Below are 24473 nucleotides of genomic sequence, written 5' to 3' on the forward strand. Positions count from 1 at the left end.
TAAAGCTTAAATATTTATAGCTATTTATGACTCCATTTTAATAATTAGTGGCCACCTCCACTTTCAAGGCCTAGTTTTTTCTTTTTTCTTTTTTTTTTTTTCTGGTTACTTTTTTTTTTTTTTTTTATGGACTGTACTAATTGCTTGTTAGGCTGCAGAACACCACTTCTGAAGCTGTTCTGTGGCTGCTCTGCCACCCAGAAATGACTGAGGAAAAATAGCTCTACAACAGTTATTTGTAGTATTTACAATCCAGCAATGATTTAGAACCGCAGTTTCAGATTCCCTACCTGGCCGGTTAGAAATCTTTTCGGATTTTGTTTAGGTTTCCCACAAAATTGGTTTTCATCATAAATTTAGTGTCACTTGATGTGCGCAGAATGGAAACAGGGAAAATACAAATGGAAAAGAGTAGAAGAAAAGTGAGGCTTAGAGTGCAGATGATCACTGCTGACTAACTAGTTGGCTGTGTTTGAAGCAGTTTGTGCAAAGAAGTATAGCTGAAGCTGGTGCATAGTATGTCACCATCCTATCACTAAATGATACTAAATGAGGCTTGGAAATAATATCAGGAATAACTTCCATTGCATCATTTTTAATCTAATCTATATACCTGTAGGATCTACACAGAGATTTCAATACAGCACACACCTATAAAGTCTCCTTGATTGCACAACCTTAAGCGGCTGCTTGAATTCTGTTATTAAATTTCTTTATATTTTTAAGCTATTGCATGCGTACCACTACAAACTATTAAGCCAATGAAAACTTACAGTATAACAGATAAAGCAAAACACACACTAAAAAAACTTCTGGAAAAAACCTTGCTTTACCTTTTAAAACTGTTTGCCAATTCTAGCTCCCCTGTTACAATGCTTTTCTATTTGCCCAGGTGCTGAGGTATAGTTTTGTTTCCTGGCTTTCTTATTGCTATGGTGAAGGCGATAACAGTATTTTTGTTAACACATGTTCTCTTTTATCATAATGCCCTTATAACTCTGGGGTAAATCTCACAGCTCAAAATCAGTCCTTAAGAAAATAGGAGAAAAAAGGATGCAGGGAAGTTTTCAGTTCATGAAAGGCTTCACTTTCGGACAGTTGTTTGTAGCTTTTTTAAGGGTTTGATCTCATACTTCTTGTAGGAAACGGAAAGATGCCAAGTGGTTTCACTGGGATTTGAATGAGTCAATAAATCCTCCCTCTCCTCTCTATACAGCAGCTACACCTCAAGAAAAGTCGTGATAACTACCCTGTGAACACAGGGTACAGAACACAACTCTAGTTGTAAGCAAAATCGCTCAGTGTGGAGCATACAGGGATGTGGATTTGCTGTGTAAGCAGTAGGTTCAACACCTTCTCCTCTGAGATGCGGTGTGCTCAGATGGTCGTACGTTTGAAGGGTCCATCTCTGAAGCATCCTACAAACAGTAGTAGGTGCTGAGTATGCGTGGAACGGCATTTTTAATCTGAGTGACGAAAGTGCTTTGTTTCATACCTTTCATAGAAAACTGCTAATAACCACTTCCTGTACTTCTATGCAAACATTGACATCTGCATCTAGTAATGTCTTTATTCCATCTGAGATAGTTGTCAGCAAAATAAGATGATCACTTGGTCTGCATTCCGTAGGGTAGCAATAATGTACTGAAATGTTTTTCACTTACTACTTATCAGTGTTAGATATTTGACATATCAATGTCAGAGCAATTCTTAATTCTAAGTTTCTGTTGACCTCTTCCCTTTTCCCCCATTCTAAAAATCACTAAATAGGAACTGCAAGAAAGACAACAGCCAACACATGGCAGCCATAAAAGGTATTACATACATACTTATCGGTTATGAGACACTGACAAGGGCTGTACGACGTATTTGTGTAAAAACACGTGTGATTTTATTAGTTATGTTTTGGAAATCAATATAAAGAAATACTCAATTCTAAATGGAAGAGTAACACAAAAGAAGGGTATTCCAAAATTTGTTTCATAAGGTATATTCATGTTATGCCAAATCGGATGTCCTTCTGAAAGTTATGTAATGCTATAGACAGAAGAATTTACTGTGTCAAAGTTATAGCCTCTGCTATGCCTGAAATTAGAGAACATGTTGATAACGGTCCATCATGTACTTAAAATCTACAAAGGTCTAGTACATTTTTTAAAGTGCTTGAACTGTTTCTTATCACCTGCTGTACGAATGTCAGAATTCTCTTGAGTATCGCCTATATTTCCTCAAACAACAGTAAAATAATCATCCTCCATGTGAAGGTTTGTACCATCTGTGAGGTCTTTATCTGCCAAAGATAAGAGAAAGGCCCTGTTACTATCAGGACCTGTAAAATCCAGAGACCAGCAATAGCTAAACTATTTGAGAGGGAGCTGGATCCAATACTTATCAATCATTGGGACAGGCTTTAATTATGAAGTGTTTAAATAAAGTTACTTGCTGATCACATCTGTCGTAATGATGATAGGAATCGTAGTCCACTCACTCATAGACAGCTATTGGGGTCATTAGGACTCTGGAGGCTACTACCTTCCAAGAGCATAAAATAGAATTCAGGTTGTGAAAGGTAATATCCTTCAAGATTGCATCTCCTTCATCTGGAGCCTTTGAGAATTAAAAATTGCTTATTTCATTTACGGTGGCCCTGGAGAAACGATGGCCTCACAAGTCTCTCATGACCTTCAGGCAGTATGAGTACCCTACATATTTGACTTTTCATTTTGGAAGGTGAAACAAGAAGATAAAACTAACTGCCAGGTAGCTGGTGGCTTTCTATACAAAATTTGGAAATGTTGAGGGTGCCAAGAACCACAGGTTCCACCCTTCACAACCTAAACACTGAGAAAACCCTCATCACTGTGAACAAGCATGAACCACACATAAAGAACTTATTTTGGGGCACATGAGGTTCTGAGCTCAGAGGATGAAGAAACCCCTTCCATTGCAGGTAGTTATTCTGTAACTCTTACCATTGCAAAGAGAAGACAAATTACCCCATCAGCAGTGGAACTAATCGAGCATGGTTTCTTAAGGAGTTTGATAGGTTCTTCTACCACAGTAATTACCCTTGCCCCCCCTCCTATTGCCATAGTGAGATGAAGATTTTAGGAGCTAATTCTCACCTACCTACTATCTTGGCAACAAGGACATCACGGCAGGTTTTGAGCAATGGGAGCGCTGATCCTGCACGTGCGTATTGACTGGGCAGCCACGGTCTGATAGCACTGCTAACTGATAATCTTGGGTCTGTCTTCTGTATTCAGCCGCCAATTTTCAGGAAACCTGCAGGAATTGAGTTATTTTTTAATCTTTTGTGAATGTGTGAAATTTCTCTGAAACCTGTTGAAACTGGCCAACTAGTAAAAAATTACTAAAGGGGAACTAACAGGCAGACAGATGGACGACACAGCCTTATTTCCCTGGAAACCAGGCTGTGTCTTCAAATCGCAACTACTGTTGCTGTAGTTATTTCCTCACATGTGTAAAATGTGTTTGTTAGTGACCTTTGCAAAGTTTGACTAAGCGGCTGGGATGAGACATAGTAAAACAAGATTTTCAGTGACTAGCAAGAAAATTAATTTTCTCATTCTGAATGATTACCTGTTGAATGATGCTTCAAGCACATCTGCAGAACGTAGCTTCTCCCTACTAAATATAGCAGAGTTTTTTTGACTTAACTTGTTCTCTTGGAACAAGAGGCTTGTCTTTTACCTTTTCCTCACCCACCTCCTTCACTTATGAGCAATATTAAACCCATTTGCCTGCCTGTCAGCTTGTCACACACAAGTTTACATCTACACTCCTGCACTTGCCTGTATCTACAGCCCTTATGCACAAAATGCTTTCGCGGAACTGATTGGTAAAAAAAGACCACCTTACTCTCTCCTCAAGATCAATATTTGTCATAAGGCTTATAAGAGATCAGCCAACTACTCAGCCAGTTCTCTTGAAGGAACAGACAGCTCTTTCTTTTTCTGCAAAAAAATTCCCATGCAGATCTGAGTGTACTGAACTGAGCATATTAAATTTCATCTTTTTTTCTGCAACTTCGGGCTGCAGGCTTTTTGGGGCTGAGATTGCTCCTAACAGCTTCCTCCTCCTCTTTAAAGCCCTAAATATTTTGTATTGGCTGTCATAATGGAGCCTGTATCCTGTGTAAGGTTCTTAGGTTTGGTGGTATCACGTGAAACAAAATAGTACAGATTTCTCGTTTCTATTCAACTGGAAATACAGTGTTGCCAGGAAAAGCTCATTTTGTGATTATCTGAAACCTCCATTTCCAGGATTATTTGAAAAGGATAACAGGACAGAAAAGTAGCATGAGGATGAAAAAGAAATTCTTCCTAATTTAACTGAACACTGAAAAGTTTGTCTATGGCTAGTAATTCCGGGCTATTACTAGTCTTTCTAAATGAAATAAACTGTTCTACAGGTATGTTTTACTGCTGGAAGGAACCCCACTGAACCCCGTGAGCAGTGGGAAGAGGATTTGGCTCAGGCGCTTTTGTGAGCTCTAGTTAAGAAGTGAGTGATAAAAAGGATGAGTTCATTTTAAGAGTGAACTTGAAAATATTCTACAGAGGTGTAACATTCACACGCTGGAGTAAATATCACAAAGCATCTTTTGCTTCTGAAACCTAACTGCTGTCATAATGACCATCTGCTGGCTGTAGGTTTCTAACATTCCCTGACCTATGACATTTATGACAAATTACGCACCAAAGTGCTAGAGACGGCTTGTTAAAATGAAGCCTGAGGCCCACAAGTTCTCAACCCCTTTTGTCTTTAAAAGCATGGGTTAAATGGGAACAAGAAGTAGTTTGGACAGAAAACAGACATGGCAACGGCTAAAAGGAAATGAAATCCTAATCCTCTAACCTTTTGACTTTTGCAGCTTGCTGCACAGCAATGTGCTTTCAACCATTAAACTACCTTAACCTTCTGAAGAGCCAAATCAGTTCAAATTGACTGAAAATTTGCACATCACCACACAAGCCTTGATTGATTCCTATTTGAAAATTGTATGGAAGACAACCATTTAATGCAATATTTTTAACCAACAAAATACGTTTCACAGTCACCTCCAGTGCACAGTATAATTGGTGTCATATAAAAGCAATGTGAAGAAACACTTTTCAAAGTCACAAAGTTAGTCTAGCTGTAAAACACACTGGTGTCAGTTAGATTTAGACAGGTCTCTAGAGTTTCTTCAGGGCTAGCTAATATGTACAGGAATTTAAAAAATATTTTCATTCTTTTTAACTCTTTCTTTGCTGCATTCGCCGGCTCATCCTGTTGTGGTGCTTCTGTTTTTTTAGTTTAAAGACATCAGAAATTCAGTTCTTGTTTCAAAATGTTAAGTTTCTTTTATATAAAAAAAATTGAATTATGGACCTTACTTTAAAAAAAAAAAAAAAGCCTATTTTAAAGTGAAAAGGGAAAATTGTAATATTTTATCTAATCAGCGCAAAGCCTTTCAAGTTCTAGCAAATGCTACAAAATAATTATCAGAAACCCAATTAAAAAAAAAATCTACACACTCACATTATATTCGTAACACTAATAGACTATGCATCAAAATGTCAAAAGAGTAAAATAGCACATATGGATAGTTTGAAACAAACACCTGTTGAAGGTTCACAATAAAATTAATCTTCCTTTTTTATTTTCTTTACCTAGAATCTTAATTGAATCAGCATAAAGTAGTGTATTGAAAAAAAAAAACCTCAAAATTAATAGTATTGCTAAGTTTCTGATAAATACATGAAAAAAAATTATGTTGGGCTAGAAGGACCTCCAGGATTAGATATCTAAAATCTCTGTACATTTCCACATGCTGTTAAAAAAGACTTTTTTGTACTGTATCGCATGACCTTTATATTAGGTAATGACCTGTGAAAACAAAGTAGGCATTACACGATAATGTTACACGACTACATGATGGTGTTTGGTCAAACCACTGTAACATTTCCGTATTGCAGGAATGAATGCCTACACCACCAGCTTCATGAGCAGGAACCCCCTGCCATGTAACTTTGCTGCACAAAGTTAAAAACAAAACCCTAAATGTACAAAATTTAGCAAAAGTATTCATACAACTTAATAGGTCTTCTAACCCTTCCTCCCTAAAGGCTTCTGTTACCTGTGTTTTTTTCCTCTTGCATCTTCAAAGTCTCATAGTTTCGTACCTTTATTGTATCTCTAGGAATTTGCAGGCTGCCATGATTGACTTTGTCTTAGACTATATCTAGCCCTTGGCTTCTCCTTTCACAAAGTAATGCTGTCCTGAAATGAATGAAAAGCACCGGAATGGCTATTGGCAGGATGGAGAGTTTATTTTTAGTCACTTGCCCACCAGAGAATCAACCAGGACTGTCAACTGAGCTAGTAAGGAAAAAAGGTCATGCAAGGAAAAGGTGCCTATTAAAGGAGAAAGCAGAAGAACATGATGGATATATAAGACTCATAATTCAGGCAAGAGTTTAAGCAAGTATGAAAATCACTCTTTCTGCATTTTCAGATTAAAGGCTTTGTTTAAATTGGATATGCTTTTAATTTGTTTCTGTTAGAAAAATACCAGACGTGATCTTCATCTGCATAAAGCCCCAGTCACCTTAATTTTCTGCCACATTGATTTACATGAAAGGAAATTCAGGAACATACAACTTAGCTAATGTCTGCTAAACTGTTACCTACAAAGATATATGGAATCACTCACTGTAAATAAAGTAGCCTACATGTAAAGTATCTCTAGGGTATTCTTATCTAACTTTGAAAACGTAGATGAGCCAGTAAATTATTTTCCTGTCTGACACAGGTCTATAAACTTTTCTCCAAATTTTCATTCCACATCAGCGTAAAAGGCAGGCTTTGCAAAGTTTGCTTGTTTCTTTCTCCTGGAAAAAAAGGGAAGAAAAGGAAGAGACAAAGGAACTGAGACCAGGATAACCGACAGCTCAGTGAGCTTAGGCATTCACATAGGGAACAGAAGATTTGGGTTTTGTTCTTGTACTGCCAGTTTTCACTTTCCAGTGCTCTACTTCTTTGCTGAAATAATTAATTGTGTTGTGGCAGTCAGAAGACTTGACATAAACACAAGCACAAGGAGAGGATGATAAACCTTAATTCCATAATTATTTATTTCTGCAAAACGGAATGGCTCCGGCTGATGAGACTAAGACCCAGACCCACTTTGAATCATTCAGGTACGAGTCTCAAGCTTGTCTCCCATATTGCCAAGTGAATATAGTGACCACGAGTCAACAGTCCTGGTTTTGATCATAAAGCATGCTAGGAGGCTGAGAAATTTTTCATATTCAACTTTCTGTGTTCTTCCTTTCTTCTCCCCACTGTTCTTCAGAGGTTTGGCTATGATGAACTGAATTTTTTAAAATTAAACCCATAAGTCAGAAAAATCCCTGTCTATGTTTACTCTTGAATGGAAAGAAATTATCATCTTTGGGTAATTCTGGGGTGGAGAGACTTCAAACACATTTAATTTTATTCTTAAATTCATTATGGAGCTTTCCACATGCTTAGGCACAAAACCAAAGCAGTACCGGACACTTACGGATGAAACACCTTAGTAGCTTTGCCACTGAAAAACTACAGGTATATCTTATTTGACCTCATATACTGAGCATGAAAAGTCATGAAACTACACCAGGAAGAGTATATCCAGACTCTGGACAGGGCAAACACAAGTTCATAACAAACGAGCAGATAGAAGATCTCTTCTATGCCCACACTAGAGCCGAAGCCAGCCTCATTATGCTACTGGGTCTTCTAGTCTTTTTACATGGCCAAGAGCACATGATATTTAGCTTAATACAAACACCCCTTCTAAAAATTTCTGTGTGTCTGTACATAGCACTTCTTTGATCTTCTAAGCAATTCATTGATATAGCCTTAGAGTTCCTCTCCTCTGTTGTTTAAAAGATATCAAAATATGGATTTTAGTATCTCCATTTTCTGTGTCCTCTGAAAGGCATATCCAAGAGGCTTGATCCTCGCTGAAGTTTTTGCAACAGCCCTCAAAGAACTTCAGCACTCTGTAAAGCACCTCCAGTTGACTACCCTAAATTAGAAAACTTTGAAGACACTGAAAAATATGGGACACTGATTATGTTTAGAAATTGCTTTCTTTATGAATCTACATTTTCTGGGCTGTTCTAAATTATTTTGTCATGAACATGTGTGGAAGTAGAGAGTACATAATATGTTACATTTCGTTTTCTGTGTATTGCTTAAAAGATGTCTAATCAATACCATTGAACATATAAACTTAAAAGTATGCAAGTCATGGAGGAAAAGATAAAACAGCTTTCTATATGAGCAATAGTCCTCTAACTATTGTGATTACAGTATTAATCATGAGTTATGCATTGCTGTTCAAACTGTGACAATATATTATGACATTAAGGTCATTACAAATCCTGTATCAAAGAAAACTACTGGTAGTAGAGACCATGATTTTAAAGACTTCCCTGTTTGTCAAAACAAATTAATCATTTAAAATATTAATAAGCAGACTTATTTTTGAAATTACATTCTTTCTAAACAAGTCAGAGAACTTCCTTTCAAGAAGTCACTGAAATCCTCTTGGATATCTGAATAACAGTCTGATTTCAATTTTGCAAACACTACTGTATACTTTCTTACAAACGATCTTTGTAGTTTGTTGTTTGCAAAGTAAATCTCATGATTTGAAGCTGTCATGGCCCCTTCTCTCATATGTTTTTTGTAATCTACTAAAAACATCAAAGCAGCCCTGTGACTAGGGTCCTGTCTACAAATAATAGCAATAAAAGGCTCACTTCGCATGTTATGTAGAGGTCACAGATACCAAAGATTCTTCCACATGGGTTTGAAGCTCTTTAATCAGATTTATACGAGCAGGTTAGCCCTTCCTGCACCCACTAGGATCCTTGGCCTTAAAGAGAATTCAATACAACCAAAGGCAGGACATGTTACAGCTACTGCCTTGGGCTTCTCCCATGTGGAAGGTAACAGCCTTATTTTTTAGATTGGTGAATCAGATACTGCTGCAGGAGGGCACTGAGACCATAGAGCATGCTACAGTTTTCCCCCGCTACCCATTGGAGCTCATCTGTCCTAAGGGCTTCTCCTGAAAGCTTTGCTGCTCCAGCCATGGCCTGTCTGTCTCAGAAGTCTCTCAGCCAACAGAGAGGTGCTTTGGTGAAACATTGCTTCTGCAAAGCGTTTTACAAAAAGGATTTATCGTCGTGCTGTGGTGAAGTTGGTAAATTACGAGTTACGCCAAACAGGAAATATCAAAGATGTGCTTTTATAAATATCATCTAAATGGAAGTGGTAGACACAGTTCAGCTTAACGCCTTGATACTATGACTTTTGCCCACACCGCTGACGGAGCTGGAAAGCAGTAGGGATGACACAAGCGGAATGCTTAAGCTATGGACATCCTGATTTCTCTTTAAAAGACAAGTTAGATAGTCCACGTTCTAAAGGAAGTGCTTCTAAAACAACGGTTTTCCCAGAAAAAACACGTCTCAAATAACTGTGTAATGGCCTATTTTGGTCAATTCACTCTAAGAGACAAAATCTTGAATAATGATCTATGAACGTTATGTAAACCCCTAAAATTTTATAACATAGAAATCCTGAAATGAAGGCAGCGTACATAGCTACCACATTACTCCAACAGTCTCAAGTAATAGCTCATATGACTGGAAAAAGTTTTGTTACAACTAGAAAGAGATACTTAATGGAATTTACAATATCCATACTTAGACTTATGGCTTAGCCAGGAGATGCCAGCATTGTTCACACTTAATGATAAAACCCTGGAGGAATTTCATGGGTTCCCTTTCCTTAATCTCCTTATCTCTGTATAAAGAAATAAAAGGACTTTTTGCACCTTCTCCCAGTAAAGACGGTAAATTTACTTAAAATACTTTAGACACAACACCTATGAATAACTGAAGTCAACATATGCCTGAAAATCACATAGCTATCCTGGTATATAAAGAACAAGTACCCTATCATTTTTGTATTAAACATAAAAAATAGGTAGTGAACATAGGGAAAAGCTGTATATCACGGAGATCTAAATTTATGCTCTAGTCAGATTGTGAAACTAGTCATTTCACAAAATGACTGAAAATAGTAGAGAGACATCACATGAGATGTTAGTTTCCAGTTATTTCAGGTTATTACTGAAGGAACATGCAAAACAAATTTCTACATGCATATTTAAAAAAAATAGATAGTTTTATACTTATTTTTAAAATTATCAGCAATAACTGTAGTTTTTCCAGAAGCAATGTTTGCTTTCGCAATTAAGACTAGCCTGATACTGGCCATTGCATTTCGGCTTTATTTAGCGACATTATATCTACCTGTTTTACATATCTTTGAGCTACTATCACATTTTACAAAATCCTGATCTCCATCCATAGAAAACTAGACAAAGATCTCTCGGAGCAGGGGGAACAAGACAGAACAACTTCCAAAGCATTTCTGTAGTGTGATTCCACCTCTCTCTAAAATGGCATTCAGGTTATTCTCAATTCTTTTTACAATGACGTGCTCTGATGCAGGTAATCCATAGGAATGTGGTCAGACGCATTGACTTCACGTCTTACCTGCCTGAAGTGTAATTGGTTGTGTTTTATTGGCATTCTTGCTGTGAAATTTGGGCTGTGTAGTCTTCCTGCATTGTTCACAGTAAGCTGGCATATATAATTTAAATCTTCTGGGGAACAATTCCAGATGATAGTTACCTGGCCGCGGGCTCTAGCAGCCAAAGGCTTCTTGGCTCTAGGGGTGGTTTGGATGGAGAAACCTGGTGCTCTGGAGGAATCTGCAGAGACATTAGGTCTGGAAAAGAGTTTATGTTAGTTTTAATTCCTAGTGACAAAATCAGTTGTCTAAAGCAGATACACTAGTGCAACAGGGATGGAGGGAGAAGCATAGGGCACCAGAGGCATCCACACTGGGTGGACAGCTGATGGTCACCTGCTAAAAAGAGATTACCTCATTGTGCCACAGAGCTGTGCATTATACATGATTCCTTCCAGCTCCCTTGGTAGACAAATAAAATATCCAGGTCCCATCACACGAGTATGATCTCCCATCTATGATACAGGCCTGTATTTAGTACTACCATTCGTATGTTTCACTGGCATGATCTGTTGAGGATGTCTTGTTTTTTTCATGGGTCAGGATGACCTAAGGCTATAAAAGCTTCCCGAGAGCCCTTCTGTGTTAAATTCAGATCCCTTTATATTTTCAGCACGGGGAGGAAAGTAAGTAGCTGAAGTAGTACGTTTTTGCATCTCTCAGATGTGTGGAGTTAAGAATGCAACATGTACAGGTGTTAGTGGTAACTGATACAGGGAAGGGATGGAAATGGAATTGCTGTGGAAGTACATACTTTTCTGAGAAGACACTCCTGGAGGTGTGGTGTCTGGCTGAGGATGTGTGTGACACCAAGACCTTAGACTACTCAAATATGGGAAGTTCCCCCTGGAAAGAGTAGCTTTTTTCCTCCCTCTCTAAGTGGCTGAATGAAGTGAACAGAAAAGAAAAATAAAACATTAAAATTTTTTTCAGGGTTGGTAAAGCTGTACAGTGGACTAAGAGGGGAAAAATAGTCTTCTATACAGTGTAGTATATTTGCACTTCCTTCGACCAATCCCTTAGACAACAGTTTTAAAAAAAGAACAGAAAACTGGAATTATAAATCGGGCTTTCAAATGCTGAAATGCCATACTGCCATGGAAAATATATCATAACTAGACAGCTGTTTAGCCAGTATTCTTCAGGTACCCCTAAGGCTAAAAAAACCCCTACATTTAAGCACTTGGCTAATTTTCAAAAAGGTGAGAGGACCACTGGTTGAACTTGATGGTGATTGAGTACTATTCAACCAGAATGGTAAAAAAGATCCTAAACAGTTACGCACACACATACGTATGTTGATGCATATATCTCAAGGTCCACTGTGATAAGAAATTAAAAATAGACTGTTAGTATAGTTAGGTATTACTTGAGCACTTCAGATACAAAAGTTATGACCTTTTTGCATGTAAAGGGCTATGTTCATTTTCCAGGTAATAGGAGCCCAACTTTTCATGCCTATTATACTTTATCATCATAATTAACAAAGTTTCATCATCACCTTCATCTTCAGGAATTTATTATGGAATACAGAAGTGTTTAAAGCTCTAATTCATTCATTAAAATACTCACCTGGTCAGCTAAAACCAGCTAACGGATGTCGTGTGTGTAGCTTATGTAAACTGCATGTTGATGAACTCTAGATCTATTGCATAATTTGTGGACAGTAACAATATTTGGAAGGTATAAAAAATAATTAAAAACTCTTATTAAAACATTAGTATAGTCTCTATATTTTTGAGCCATTCTGTTTTCTCTTTGAAAAATCTGGTCAGTGAGTCTAAGTCTTTCCCAAGGGCCTTTGGTTTCTTCCCTGCCTTACACAGAGAAGCTACCAGCTGCCTTCATTGCAATTTCCAGTCCATTACTTCTGAAGAGTAATGGCAATTACAGGGAGCACCGATAATGCCCTTGCTGTACTCTGGACTCTCACAACATTTGCTATTTTTTCTTATAGCCCTTTCTCATGTAGCTACGTGATTACTAAGCTACTTTGATTTTATTTTCCTAAACAAACTTCTGGTCTCTCCACTGAAAAAGTATAAGCTCTAATGCAAACATCCAGGACCCAATATTTATTATTGTTATTTTTAAGTCTGATAATATTTTGGAGCTGAACATTTTTTCCATGACTAAGATCCACTAAGCACTTATAAAATGAGCCTAGGCATCACCGAGATGCCCCACTGCAGTGATCGGATATGTGATCTAGAGAAAAAGTACCATTTCTGCGGTATAAATAAAAGACAGATGAGGACAGGCAACCACCGGCCCTGGTGCTCTGGGAGCACTCCAACAACAGCTTCACTTGTGCAGCTACGCTAGAATTACCCTAACAATAGTGTATTCACTATGGATAACCACAGAGTGACAATATAAAGATGAAAGCTTTGCCCTGTAGGAGCTGGTAAAGACAAATCAAGCTGGTGGACCTGGCACTATTAGGATCTACTGGCACATCTCCACATGCGTCAGAGCTGCACATCAGTAGCTCTAGCAGGGGAAGAGCTTCTACACCTACACCTGGTCCGGACTTTTCTGATAAAGAGAGGTTTCATCACAAAAATGACAATTCATTAAAGATGGAGAGTTTCAAAGCAGAACATAAGTTTGAATGCATTTATAAAGCCTCCCCTGTCTCCACCCAGTCGTGTCTGTCCCCCTCAAATCCTGAAACAGGCAGTCCTCTGCAGTCGGGACGTGCTGTCAGACTCACACTTGGTTTTCTGTCAGCTCCCCAGTAACTTTTGAAAACCCTACTGTGCAATTGCAGAGTAGGCAATAAACTCCCCAGGTGGACCTCTGGAAGACTGAAAGGCCTGATTGATAACCTCAGCTCCTGTCAATGCTCAGCCCATCTCCTGGTTCTTTGTCAGGGATTTGGAAAACTCAGGGCTAAACCTGAGCTGGAAATTTCTGGTGCTTGAAGTTCAGGCAATCCTAGCTTAATTTTATTTCAAAGCTTTTTGTGTTAGATATTTTGATTGTTTTAAAACAGAAAAAATACAAATAATCTCAAATTATTTTCTTCCAGAAACTTTTAAGTGTCTTCTATAAGTTCTTTCTCCAGCGAATGTCAAATCTGAATTTTGAGACTCTCAACTCACAACCCTCTTCATGGCTGTGGGTGCAATGAGAAACCTCGGTTTACTTTTTGAAACACCATGAACACAGCACTGCTACTTGAACTGCAAAGCTATAAGATTTATTTCTTTATCTCAAAACACCTGTTTAAGGTAAAATTTTCAGACATACCTGGCTTGCCTGTGACATATTTTATAATTATTATTTTTAGTCTTTGTAGAGTCAGCAACAACTATTGAGATTATACAGCTGCAAATATTTTATAATAGAAATGAACTAAAGGTATTATTTGTATAAAATTGCTACCTATTTAACACTTTTGCATCTGTACCTAATCTTTCCTTAGCTTATGTATTCTCAAACACAAACACGACATACTGTGTTCTTTGTTATATCAGGCTTGGCCAAGTATACCAGTTATGATTAAAATTACCTGACATTACCCACAGTTTTACTGTAGTTGCATCGCTTATTATTTTACTAAATTTTAACCGTTTTGGCTGAAATCTTCCAGGCTGGTTCTTTGCCTCAGAATACAATTTTTTTGTGAAGGGCCAGCCGAAGGAATATGGCTAATGAGGTTGGGGAACACACGTATTTTTTGTATTGTTAATGTAGTCTGGAAATACTTTTTCTGAGAAGCACTGATGCCTTGAAGCATGAGGTGGGACTTGTGAGCCAGGGGGACTGAAGATCAGTTGATGGGAGATAAGAAAATGCTGAGATCAAATGAGAGCTGGAGAGAGAAGGGGTGGCAGAGGTGGGATGGGTGAGAGGCCAACAAACAGCAGGTCAAAACACATTCAGGGGAATAAACATGAACTGAAGGGAGGAGAGATTGGAGTGGACAACCAGTTGTGGCTGATGGAGGAGAGCTGGAGCAACATCATATGAGAGGGAACTGAGGCTGAGTGGGAAAATGGTTTGGGATTAGGGCGAGAGATGGACTCAGATGGAGAGCCCAAGGCAAAGAAGATGCTCTACAAGTGGGAAAGTGGAGACCAGAATGAAAGCCAGGCATAAGAAAGAGATGGGGTATCTTGGTGGTGAAGAGGAGAAGGACAGCCTTGTGTCTGTCCCCCAGAGACTCTGTAAAACTACTTCAGCAGTGTTGCACCCCTTTCTGTGCTGTTCCAGTTAGAGGGTAATCATGCACTGTTGCCCTCTGTTGTTCTGTCAGCAAAAGGTATGGGTCTGTGAGCTTTAAATCTTCCTTTCTTGTTACTGAAATATAAAGACATGTGAAACCACAAGCATAGACAGATCTAGGTTTTCAGCTTCCTTTTCTAAAAGCCTAACAAACTGAATGAAGACCCATCTAAAATATTCTGCTTGCAAAGCCATGCATGGAGAAGTTAGGAAATATAAAAATTAAGGTTGTTTATGCAATTGCAATCCACCTGCCCTGTAAATATATGTTATGACGTAATTTTCACCTGTAAAATCATATATTCTCTGGTTTTTTTTTTTTTTCTTTTTTTCTCCAAAGGACTATAGCTGTGTTGGTTTATTAGATGAAGGAATATTCTCCCAGGATGAATCAAGATGCTGTGTTGACAGAAGCTCCCACCACTAACTAGTCCTCATTTATCCTGTTGTAAAAGTGTGAAAGCTTGCATGAATAAGGTAGAGGACACTATCAATTATACTACTCATGCATATAAAAAGAATTATGGGAATAGTTGGAGTGTTTCAAAGAATTGCACAACTGCATATTTCCAAGAAGAAAGTTTGTTCTTTTAAATGTTTCTCTAAACAGGTGCCCTGCACAAATTTGTTTAGCAGCATCAGTGAAAACTCCTTGCCACCCCAAGAATATGGAAAAGTTATTTTTTCTTCATCTTTCAGGCAGCGAAATTCAACCTGGTTATGACAGCTGAGCAATTGCTAGCATGGGCAGGAGAGCTGGGAAGGATAAGGAAGGTTTCACAGACTGTGGGTAGAAAAGAGGAGCCCCTGAGAAGGGTTTGTGGGATGAGAACTAACACATTAAAAATTGCTTATATCGAAACTCCAGTAGTTACAAACATGCTATGGCATAATTCACATCCTCTGGAAGTGAAAAAGGTGGGGTATTTACTGAGTCATGTGAGATTTCTAGTGAGCCATGTGATCATTCACAATAGGTCAGTTTAGGGGCAGTATTTCAGCAGAAGGTGTGATTTTGAAGTACAACGGTTCCTCCATACTCTCTATGGACTTTGAGAAAAAGCATATATCAAACACCCCTTACAATCATGAACCCATTAGTTTTCCTGCAGGTTAAGGAACTGCGTGTCAATTTTTATATATGTCACATATATTGGTTCTTATTGTACCAGCATTCCTTCTGAAATTAATGAAAATTGCAGTAAGTCAGTACTGATTCCAGGAGGGAAGGGGAAACTACCCCCATATGCTGTTTAACCTAGAACGCAGAACTAGAAGTTCTGTGAGTTGAGTGCATGTTGTCACAGGCAAACATGTTACTTATCATTGATTTCACTTTATCCTGCAAAAAAGACTGGAAGTTCCACCTTCATCTTTCTTCACTGTTCTAATATTTTACAAAAAGTCTTCCTACCAACAGGGCAGAAACCAAATAATCTGCATACATACCCACAAGGTTCTATTATCAAGAGCTAAAAGGTCTGTTCCTATAGCTCCTGGTGATGAAGTTAAAACAATACAACCCCCTTTCTATTTCACAGTAATTAAAATGTTGATTTGCTAAGAAGTTTTGCCACTTTTCTTAAAAGCTTTAAATTTCAACATGTAAATACCGGATTTTGAAAACCAGCAGCCTCACAGTGGGATACGAAATCTGTGAGCCTGGATAATGCCTTTAAAACATTCAGAAGCAACAACAAAATACGTTTTTGGACATGCCAGAAGGAGTTAACTGTGATTAATTGCTTTTTACTCCAGCTCATTTCACGATTAAGATTTCTGTCTCAAGGAATTGTCAGTATAAAATAATATATCAAAGTTTAAATATCAGTAATAAAACAGTACAGGAAGATATTCTGTGACTACTTAGAACTGAAAGCATTTTATTGAAAAAGGCCTTGTTTTATTTGGCAGCCATCCATGACCTCCTACTGTTGACAAAACCAGCAGCAATTCCTATTTGAAGTGTACCAGAAGATGATCCTGCTCAGCAGAAGCTGCTGCTTTAGAGCATTTACAGGATTTATCTCTAAATTAATATTTTCATCGAACACTCTCACTATACACCTTACATAATCTTTAAATTATAGGAAAACGCTAGAAGGGTGTTCTGAGAGTCGGCTGCTGAAGTAATGCTGGAGATTTATAGCTCTCTGAAGTCGACATTTGTGACTGACCTACAGCGCACCAGGGCTGCTATTTCCCTTTCCTGATTCATGATAAGTGCAGCTGTCTCCAAATAAGCCTCCAGAGCCCATTAATGCCCAGTTCATTCCCTCATGGTAAATATGCACATCTTTAGCTTCACTTTTTAATGCTCTGTTGCTGTTAAGTTGAATAGAAAATTAGGTTTTCTATTTTTTCCTCCTTTAAAAATAAATTTTTCAAGCACCAAGGTAGCGATGACTTTAAGTACTCCAGTTCATACATTTATGTTTCTGTCCGAATAAGTATTAAAGAAAAAAGAATCTATTTATACACTAAAGACTGCAAAATCATATTTCACTTGCTTGATGGATTTTTAATCTCTCTTAGTGTGGTCCCCTAGCTTCCTTGCATTTGTTGTGTGAAGCATGCACAAGATACAACTAATTAACAAAATCATTTGCAGGATGATATGAAGGTAAATATTAAAAAGAAAGCGAATACACATTAATAAAATGTCAAAAAAAGCCAACGTATTTGTCATTCCTGCCTCAATTTGTTTTTCATTAATGAAATATACACTGTTTTCCATTTGGAAAATTTACTAGTGGTAACACATTCAGCGCGCAGCTTTGTCTCTTTAGAGATGAAGTCTTTGTTTAAGCACCGGGGATGGGGTTTTTGTGCCATTGTCTAATCTGTCAGATTGGATGAGCATGTGTGTTTAGGGGTGCAAAGATGTGCGGCCACACCTGCTGTGCAAAGCTGCGAACTCCCAACTCTCCCCACCGTTACAATGTGTTGCGCTCGGAGCTCCTTTGTTGTGATGGGGCTGCTGGTGGTTGCGTGGCTGAAGTGTCACAAGTGTCAGGCCTCATTACGGTCACCATAATCGCTCTAAAACAACCTCTTATTTTGACCATTTAATATTGAAGGGTAGGACATTAAAGGCTAGATACCTAATAGGTTCTGTGATGTTCAATTGATTGTTCACTGGGATTCGAAAGCACGAAACAAAAATTAAAAAGGTCTGTTAACAGAGTAATGTCCGTTGTTCATCTGGAGCATGGTATTTTAAACGATACCAATAACACCGTGCAAACAAGTGACAAGGCATTTAGATGGCATTTTAGCAAGTGATAAATTTCTCCTATGGAATTATTTCTGTAGAGTTATGGAATGTGAGATATTTAACAAAATAAAATGATTCCTTAAGCTTAAGTTTTTACTCTTTTTCCACACTGATATCTTACAAACTCCTTTTTCTTCAATGCTCCGCTGGGCTTAGCTTTCAATGTTTATGGTAAAGGAAAAAAAATCTTTATTAGTATTTGCATCACAGGTTTTATATTAGCTGATTACAGAGACAACAGCTATAAAAGTTAGACCAGATTATTTCTGAGTTCTTCAATGCTAAATGGGGTTCTGAACTGCAGCTTTGGTTTCAGACATATCTATATGATAGTTCCAATATCTTTCAGTCACTGTCTGATTTTTACAGTTAATTTTATTCACAAAAGTGAAAAAGTAATGACTTCAATAGGAAGCTGGAAATACATGCAGAATATAGAAATATCAATTCTGTCAATAATTCAAATATTTGAAGAAGTTTGTATTTCACTTGACTCTGCATGGTGCGTTGAATTCTCCTGAACACATTTTCGCATCGTACGTCGTGTCTTTGACTTTTATTTTTCTTCACAAAGTTACTTCTCAGCAAATGTGGGTTAATGGTTTTGGAGAAATTTTCACTACAGTCAAGTTATGGGCAAACATCACTAATTAAAGAATATAGCTGATGATCTTTATGAAATTACGCTTAAGCAAAACCTACATCTGTTGTCACTCTTATAATACCATGCAGCCCACCACAGGATTAATCGATTCTAATCTAGATGGGTCTTTTTAGGGACCTTAGACCTGTACGGCCTCATTAATTCAGACGGTACGTGACAGTTCAGAGGTTTCTTAAACCAGCCATAACCTGCATAAACAGACTTGTGTGCCAGCCTGAAATGCACGCTGTTACCAGGTTAGAATTTCTTTCTTCCAATTGAAATTGTTAGGCAGCAAAACTAAAATACGTGGACTCAGTTTTCATCCTGAATTTTAGGAAATGGCACACAACATCACCCTCCCACAACACAACAAAGGGCAGGAAAGCTTACAGGATCAGCTATAGCAGTGCTCCAGTGCTGTCCAAAATATATCAGGTACTGCAAAAACACGTAAGAGAAGATAAAAATTATGAAAATTAAGGAGAAAAATACAGAACTTATGAACAAAGTAGTTCAGGTGTACAGTGGCTTAAGTTTGACCCATTTCATTTTTCCTATAAACTAACCACCCAGAATTGCTGTTCTATGTAGGCAATGTTTGTTCGCTTCCCCCCCCCCCCCCGCGAACAATTAACACTTGCTATTTGTCTGAGGTTCCATCCTCCTCTTTTACCGACCTCTCTCTTTCCCCTTTCCAACCAAAAATAAACCTCAGTTTCTCACAGCAGGCGTGATACCCTCCATAAAGGTGCTACATCACTCTGAAGAACAACTGTACCCTGTCACAGAGAAAACAAAATGAATCACCAGGTGCTAACACTGCTGTCTCCTCTACAGCTAATCCAGAAATACGAGTTTAAACCTTTAGAACACAAAAAACACTAGTACACAGTTAACTAAATATACTGAGGATTCATAATTTTTTCTTATGTCAAAAATCTGAAGGATTCGTAGAAAAAGATTATGGATATGTTGTCATCAGTTTGCTCTCACATATGGACCTGGGAAGGTAGCACAGTGCTAAGTGAATGATCTCGCTCAGAAATTGTGTATGACGAGTTTAGCCACGGATTAACACACCTCCAGAGAACATCTTTTAAAAGCACAGTTCCTTTAACGTCCTGTTTTCATGATAAATGGGTCCAGTACCCTGCAGTAGAGTCCCTAAAGGACAGACAGTAGCAAATTTTCCTGGCCATAGCCCTAAAGAAAGTTTTATTTTAACTCATTGAAACAGAAGAACTGTATTTAACTCAGTGACAGAATAAAGATGAATTAAAAACCATATCTTTCAGCTGCCTTAACATCTGAAGACCCATGCCCTTGAGCTCCTGAACTGTTGTGAACTCAGTTACAAGTGACTCTGAACTGATCTTGCACTCTGCTTTGATGAGATAAATGTAATAAACTTTTACTACAATAAAGAGAACAACTTATGCCAAATAGGGTTAAAGGCCACAGAAAGTCCACGAACACCCATGAAACCGCTAAATTCAGATATCATCTGAACTTTGCAGCTCAAGCTGATCTATCTGGAATTATGGAGAGACAACAATTCATTAATTAGGTCAATTAAAATGAATGGAAAGTATAGAAGAAAAAGGAGAGCTAGGGCTCCGCAGAAACACTCCAGAATTTCCAGATTAGGATGCAGTGAAGCCTATGGAGCAGAACATTTTATAACATTATAAATAGGCAGTTATTGATAGTGCCAGGCTTTTTCATTACTACTGGAATTGTGCATTTAAGAGAAAAATTTTTAAACTGCAGCACAGCTGTGAAAGTGAAATAATTTTCTACCTCTCTGACCTCATGGTCACTACAGAGAGCAACAGAGGCATGATAGCTTCCAATAAACAAGGGTTTGCACAAATGAGTATGAAAGAAGTACCAGTTCCCCAAAACCTGTGGTATCCTTGGAGGATGAGGAAGGGACACACTGGTCACCCTGAGCCTGAACAGCCAGAGGCCAAGGGCTGATCCCGACCTGCTAAAGGACTCTTTTACCACTGACTTGGAAGAAACAAGATGGGACTTGTCCTAAAGAGCCTAAAACCCAGCACCTCTTTAATAAATGAGTATTTAGCTGTCAAAATCAAGCCTTTAAAAAGAAATATTTTATTATTTTCTTTTAGCTCAGAAATGAGATGAAAGGTTTGGCTATGTAGACCAAAGTTCCTATTACTTTTCTGGAAGACAAATTATGCCTTTTGAAGCTCAGACTCTGGGGAGAAAAAAGCTACTACTCTACTATTGAAAATTGTAGCAACATAATAAAAAACAACAAAAATAACAAAGCCCATCCAACTTATATAGGAATTATAAGTAACGTGAACACCATTTACTTTTTTAAAAAAAATATATATTCTCTCTGGTGAAGATGTCATTACTTCTTTATTGATTTCCAGGTTGAATGAAATTTTAACACCTCTGGAGGATCAGGGTTATATTCAAAACAGAAAATGCAGGTACGACTGCCATGTAATCAAATAGTTTACAATAACCTGTAACCTGGGAAATAAATTAAGGCTTCCCTTTTTTAGAACACTTTGAATGTGTTATTGCTGCTAATCACAGTTTAAATTTTATTACTTCTGAGGGAATGCAAAGGAACCATTCTACTTTCTACAAGGTAGTCAGCTTAACTTTAAAGTCAAATAAATTAAATTAGGGATACAATGTTGATATTGCAAGGGAATGTTCAAATCAGAATGAAAGAAAACTATGCTGTTCAGTCAATTTTTATTTTTTCTTCATTATATCTCAAGAAGTCTCCATTTAAAAATCTTAATTTGGGGGATTAAGCTGCCTAGGAATCTTCTTTAATTATTTAAAAGGACACTTTTCTCATAATTTTATTTCCTGGCTTTCATGACGTGTACAATTCATATCACCAATGGCCTGGCCCATTTAAAAACTTCTGAACACACATTATATTTTACATAAGAGATCCATAAGGTGATTTGCTTCTTTTGCATAAAGGTAATGAAAACCCACACTAAACAGCAAATTCCTAAAAATGACAATGTGTTATTATTTTATGGAAAATATCAACAGTTTCTAAAGACCATTGTATCAGTGATAAGTATATCTAGATCGGCTAGTAGGAATCAATATTCTGACTTACATTTTTATGTGCCAGATTAGTCTTTATATTTGTTTTGATAGAAAAGCAGGCAACAGCCTATTTCATGGACAATAAATTCAAGATAGTAATGAGGAGATAGTACTGCCTCAGCTAACTGCACACAGATTGGAGGGTCACATCTTTGACACAGATCTAGTATGGCCCTTAATGAATCTATATACTTGATTAGAGTTACTGTCTTTTATAGCACTAAATAGCTTTGCATGGAAAACTAGCTCATTTCAAACAGGGTTAAGAGAGTCACTCTGTTCTAAAAGAAAATAATACGTAGAAATTTTCAAAAAAGTTCTAAATTTCTTGTGAATTGCTTCCAATAACTTCCTATGCAAAAAGCTCAGAGAGATTCTTCTCTCCAGGATTTGTAGACAAAGAATGTCTTCAAATATGAAATTCTCAATGAAACAATATGTGGCCATATTCTGGTAAAAGATCTGTATTATTTTAGCCTGAAATCTCCATATTACCTGTTTTCTTTTTTTCCTTCTCAGAAATTTTTCCTTTTTCACCGCCTTATCTTCTCTATTATTTTCAGTGAGCACTTTTTCACCTACAATGCCCCCGGTATATGAATTTCTCAGAATTCCCCTTTCTCTCATCTAGATTCCACACCAGATGTCAGTTTCCCATTTCAAGATCTTGTTTTCTTTTCCAAGGTATTTGTCTCCATCTTCCAATTCCCCTTTTTTTTATTTTCTCTCTCCTGTTGTAGGTTGCCTATTCAGTAAATCTACTTTTCCATCATACTCTTCCTCTCTATTAGCTTTTATAAGAGTTCACATTAAATAGAAGCCAATCTCGAGAGTGAAAATATGGCTCTACAAAGACCAATAGCAGATCTTCTCCTGGGTCACAACTTCCACCTAGGGAATGTAGGTGGTATGATCAAAAATTTCAACCTACAAAATAAAACTGGGCTAATAATTCAGAAGAATGTATTCCTATCTCTAAGTTAAAAAATCACAAATGACTCATGCCCTATTCCAAACCATTTTCCAATAAAGATGCATGAATAGCAATCCATGCATGTCACATATGGAATCTGCATAAAATAAGAATAATAGGGTGCAATTTGTAATTCTTTACAGGTGAACTATCCAACATGTAAAGAGCAATTTCCATCTGAGACAAGCTTAGTTTCACTAGGAAGATAAACCCGTTCTGGCTCAACCTACTAAAGCTGCTGTCTATGCATGAAGCAGAGTCCCATTTTGAGCTCTAGCTGTTGCAGCGTACAGAGCGAACACAAGATGTAAAGGATATAGCGCAAGCACACAGTTTGGGATAAAAAAGCAGTTACAACGTCTAACCTCAGATTACCACAGAGATGTTTTAGCCTCAAATTCCATCTGTTTTGTAACAGAGCCACAGGACAGATTACAACCAAATTGGAAAGGAGCGTATAGGCAGCACACTTCCCTTGATGCTATCTAACCTTATTCCTTGGGGAAAAATCCATACGTTTATACATCTTGGGATAAATTGCTCTTTTGCCATATAGATAATTTTTGTCACTGGTCTTGATGGGTACATGCCTGAGAATAACCGCTTCACTGTAAAACTAGATAAAGTGAGATCTGTCATATGCTTTGCTTTTGCTCTGTATGCTGGGTAAAGACTTGTGGTGCCTTTGCACACCCTTGAATGTCTACTTCCAGGCCAGCTGTCTGAATATGAACAGTTGGAATAGGATTTCTCTTTGTATCACCTTGGCAATGTGTTAAGGACAAGTGTTTGTCTTCTATTAAAACATATTGCCCCTCTCTATCTCACTCTTAGAACTGTACAGTATTATGCTACAATGCTACTGATGATAGACTTTTTTTTTTTTTTAATTCCAAGTTATTTTTAATCTTTTCCTTTTTGGTTTCTCTTCGTGCCCTTTTGCAAAGTGTCACTATAGAAAGCATTGCCATAAAGCAGCTGGCATGGCTTATGCCCTCTGTCACTCTGGCTTTCAGACACAGAGATGGTGTTTTTCTCGGTGGTTGATAAGGCAGGCCTTTTATGTGCAGAGTGATGGCCCTTGTTTCATTCACCACCAGGGCTTCTATTTTTGTGTGGGATAACAGAAGTATTAAAAGAGGAAAAAAACAAAACAAAAAAGTGCTTTCAGAGTACCCCCCCCCCCCAAAAAAAACATAACCAGAGTCCAGAACTGAATCATCAGGCTAGGCAATTATTAGAAACCATATTGGTCTCGCACCTAAATGCTGGGCCAGAAAACTAACTTTTCAGCAAGTAGCCAGACTTACAGAACAGCCTATTCTGTATTGGATTGTAGTTGAACTTTTAAAACACCATTCCCATTTCAGAACCTCTCATAAATAGATGATATTCTCAAAACACAGGCTTTTAGGATGCATGGGTTATTTCTCCATCTAATATTCAGCCACAACCGGATGAGCTGTGCAAAATTGAAAACAAGATTTCTAAGAAATGATATTATCAGTTCAGAGCCAAGAGCAACAGTGAATGTTGGGCCTAACCTGTTTCTTCAGATGTAA

Source organism: Gymnogyps californianus, chromosome Z (genome assembly GCF_018139145.2).
Source record: "Gymnogyps californianus isolate 813 chromosome Z, ASM1813914v2, whole genome shotgun sequence".
Taxonomy (NCBI): Eukaryota; Metazoa; Chordata; class Aves; order Accipitriformes; family Cathartidae; genus Gymnogyps; species Gymnogyps californianus.